Here is a 3,998-nt window from a genome sequence, read left to right as displayed (position 1 = left end):
ATTATTATTATTATTATTATTATAACCATAGTGAATATACATATTGTAAACGAAAAACTCACACTTTATGACAGCACGCATTTTCTATGTCTTAGCACCCTAACACTTTGCACTTCTAGGCCACTTTTGTACAAAAATGTATTTTTTTTAACTTAAAATTTTCAACAATTATGCATATTTACATTTAATAGTGTTAAAATATATCAAATTACAGTATATTTAGGAAAATATGTAAAAAAAGTAAATTTATTATTTTTCATATAATTGAGAAAATTTTCTTAAAATGTTACCAAACTAATAGAAGCAGCAGCAATCTGAGTAGACTCGTTATTGACGAGAAAACTGCCAGAGCTGCACTTTTCTGTGTTCTTGTCGTGGTTGCTACCATTTCCCTTTTTCCAGCCGCGATGCTTTTTGTCATCCTTGTTTACTGCTTCACATTGTCTTTCGTGTCATAGTCAGAGCATTTTCCACCATCTTCTGTTTTTTCCGTTTCTTGGTTTGTTGTGAAAACTGCTTTTTTTGTCTTTTTCGCATTTGCTTGTTGTATTATATTTGCATCCCAAATCGGGCTTGCACTCTTCTGGGTTTGCTATCTTTGTGCAATCGGTCTCTTTTGGAGCTTTGTTGCCTGATCCTGGCGTTTTGTCTGCTCTGCTGTTTGTTGGTCCGTGTTTATGTTGGCTGCTTGCGTGTACTGTTATTTTCTTCACCGTTCTGGTTAGTTGTTGCAGTTCTGCTTGGGCTTGTCTCCGCTGCCCGTTGGTGACCTCCCAGTCGGCAATCCACTGGACTGCGGTTTCTAATTTTGCAAGCCACTTTATTTGTGTGAGGTCGACGTTATAACCGGTGGCGGCATTCGCGTACTTGATACAAGCAGTGGTGGCTCAGCCGTCGCAAGTTGCACCGTATTGGCCGATGTTAGCGGAGCTTGATTTGCCTTTTACGAGGGCAGTTAGCGCTGCCGCTGCCGACCGTATTATCTGCGCCGACGGTGTCTTCTTTTTTTTGGACAGAGCTTTCTTAGTTCGTCCGCTTTGGCCGCTGTAGGCTCATTAGTGGCGTTCCATGCTATTGCGTCGTGGTGAGCGTCGCAAAATTCGAGGGTGTGGCCGTTGACTGTTACTCAGGTGCAGAGTGTCGCCCCCAGTAATGACTTTGTTGCCGGAGCTTTTGCCCCGACGTTACACGCCACCGTCGGGTTGGCTGCCACTGATTCGAAGGCTTTGTTTGGATCGCCTGTTTTGTCCTCTGCTGATATGCAGCCATATGGCGCTTCTCGCACCTCTTTTACTATATCGCCGTCGGTTTGCGGCTTTTGTGCTCTTTGCTTCGTTGGCTATGATTTCGGCAACGCCTTCTTTTCCATTGAGTGTTATGTTTACTGCTGCTGCTTTGATGCCTGTTTTGCTTACTCCTTTCTCTTTGCTTAGTTGCATGTCGGCTGTTTCTAGAGAACTAAAAAAATTGTCAAGTGTTTTGCTCTCATCGGTTCCTAGTAGTAGGTTTACGGAATTTTTGACTTGCTCGCTGTTTCCTTCTTTTTTGTCCAGCCCTAAAGCTAGCAGCGCTAGTTCCTGCGCCTCTGGATCCACGGCCAATTTTCCCACTGTTCTTTGACCGATGCCGGGGTGTGGCGCTAGGTTTATAGTGCGGGCGGTGCGAAAGATATGGGTCAGTCGTTTCCGACTAAGTGCATCGTTTTTTTTTTTGCCGTGTCGGCGCAGCTACGCAACCTCCGCCGTTTGTTAAAGATTCGTCTTTTTGTGTTGGCTTAGCTGGCACCGCTCTTGTCGTCGAGTGAAAACCGAGGTAGTGGGAGCAGCCCATTGATGCGCTTTCTGAGTAGCCACGGATTGTTTCGCTGTTGGTTAGGCTGGTCGCTGTGCTTCCTTTGCTTGAGGGCTTTGCGTTTAGCACCGGCTCTTTGAAGTCGTCGTCTGCGATTCCCTTGTAGTTGTCGTTGTTTCTAACTGGGTGCTGACGAGTTTGATTGCCTGCGGCTCCTGTGTTTCTGCGTAGCTCTCTGTTTGTTTGTCGAACTGCATGGCGACATTTACACTTACCGCTAGGTTTGCCTTGCAGTCTATATCTGTGACGGGGTTTGAATTTGTCGCTCCGGTGTATTTCAACTGCATTGTGCCACCTATGTGTCTCAAGGATTCCAGCTGTCCTTGCCTCCTCGCTAGCTCTAGTGCTGTATTGTGTGCCGTGCCTGTCGCTGTTTGTAGTTTGTTTTCATTTTAAACAGCCACCTTGTGGGGGTATGCAGGTAGAAATCCGTGTGTTTAACATTTGTGTGTTCCTACATAGCGCAGTGTGGACAGTGAAAGTATCTCTGCCTCTTCTGACTTTTTTGAGCGATGCTGCTAGTGTTTGTTGTCCGCCGCCAAAATGATCTCTGAGATGTTTGACGTACGCTAGCTCGTCGCAGAGAGTTGATATCGCTTGGACTGCAGTGCCTTCACCTGCTGTAGCCACTGTTACTGAAATGTTTAATAAAGCTGTAACGGTAACCAACGCTCCTGGGTTCCCTGTCTACATTGTCTGCCCTCGCTTTACTTGTGATTGCATCCCAAACCTTGTTAGCATGCGTTTTCTGGACTGATTGTTGGTCTGCTTCAGATATTCCGACACAGAAAGGTGTTAGGGGTGGATGAAACACGTATGGGCGATGGTTTAGCTTTTGTGGCCTCTGTTGTAAAGGCAGAATAAATTGTATTCTGCTAGCACCACCTCGTTTCCAACATACTTAATCTTCCATTAAAGTTCGTTTTTCACACCTTTTGCTCACTTTACTATAAAAATAAAACTAAAAATTGGTTTTCCTTACTCCCTTTTTCACCTCAGTTAAGTATAAGGGAAACTGAGTCTCACTGTTCCTATAATGCATTGTGATACAATAAAGCTTGTGTTTCGTTTTTTTTTTGGTATATTGATTCATAGTTCTGTCCGTTTTGGGTTTTCGCACATTCTGCAAGCTTGGGTGCTATCATTGAGCTACTTTCTTGCCGCTGCTTCATCGTCTTGATAGTTCTGCATCAGCGAAACTCTTACATAAATTGTGCATTATTTACCTTTATTAATTTTTATATGTACACCAATATGAAATCTGGGGTGTATTACAATCAACTCATTTTCCATCATAAAGCCATACGACAGCTCTTATATGTGATATTTCACGGACTTTACACATTTTTATTATTCTGTTGACGTTCATTGTAATCCATTAGTAGTCCTTGTTTTAAAATTCGCCTCCCAATAAAATTACTACATTTTTTGCCTCAAATTTTATACATTATTACTATATATGATAATAGGAAAACTTTAATATGACCTCACACCTACACAATCCTTTCTTCTTCCTGCTCTATTGCCTGCTTCTTTACAGATAGTAATTAACGTTCACTACCATAATCAAAAACAACAGTTCTCGCCATCACCTCCGTTGAATTTATCATTTTTTAAAGTAAATACAGGCGATAATTACTTCTTCTATTCTTAATCATGGTGTATCATTTTTTTCACCGTGTTGTGTTGCATCGTATTTTGTCATTTCATTTTATTTTTCCATTTTTTTTGTTTTCTTTTGCTGCTTCATGAGATGATGTAGCCACTTCATTCGGCCTGTACACAATACTAGCCTATCATTAATATTATCCTTACTGCTCTTACTATAATATTAGTATATACACACTCACAACACTTTCCTACTATTTTGATTACTACCAGAAATTACTTCTAATATCCACAAAATGGTTCATATTAGAGAATTAGAGTAACACTAATTTTTCATACTCTATGGTCATACTACTTTACACTCATAGTCCATTTTCAAGCACATTTTACTAAAAGGTTCAGTTTTTCTTATGTTATTAAAGAATTCACTTATATTCAAATTTTGTTAAAAAGTGGGTAAATATAGCAAATGTTATTAAATAAAAGCAAATTTTCATAAATATAATACAATTGATCAAAATACCTTAACATACTAAAAA

Source organism: Trypanosoma equiperdum, assembly GCF_001457755.1.
Source record: "Trypanosoma equiperdum strain OVI genome assembly, contig: ctg_274, whole genome shotgun sequence".
Taxonomy (NCBI): domain Eukaryota; phylum Euglenozoa; class Kinetoplastea; order Trypanosomatida; family Trypanosomatidae; genus Trypanosoma; species Trypanosoma equiperdum.
This window is presented reverse-complemented; position numbering follows the sequence as displayed.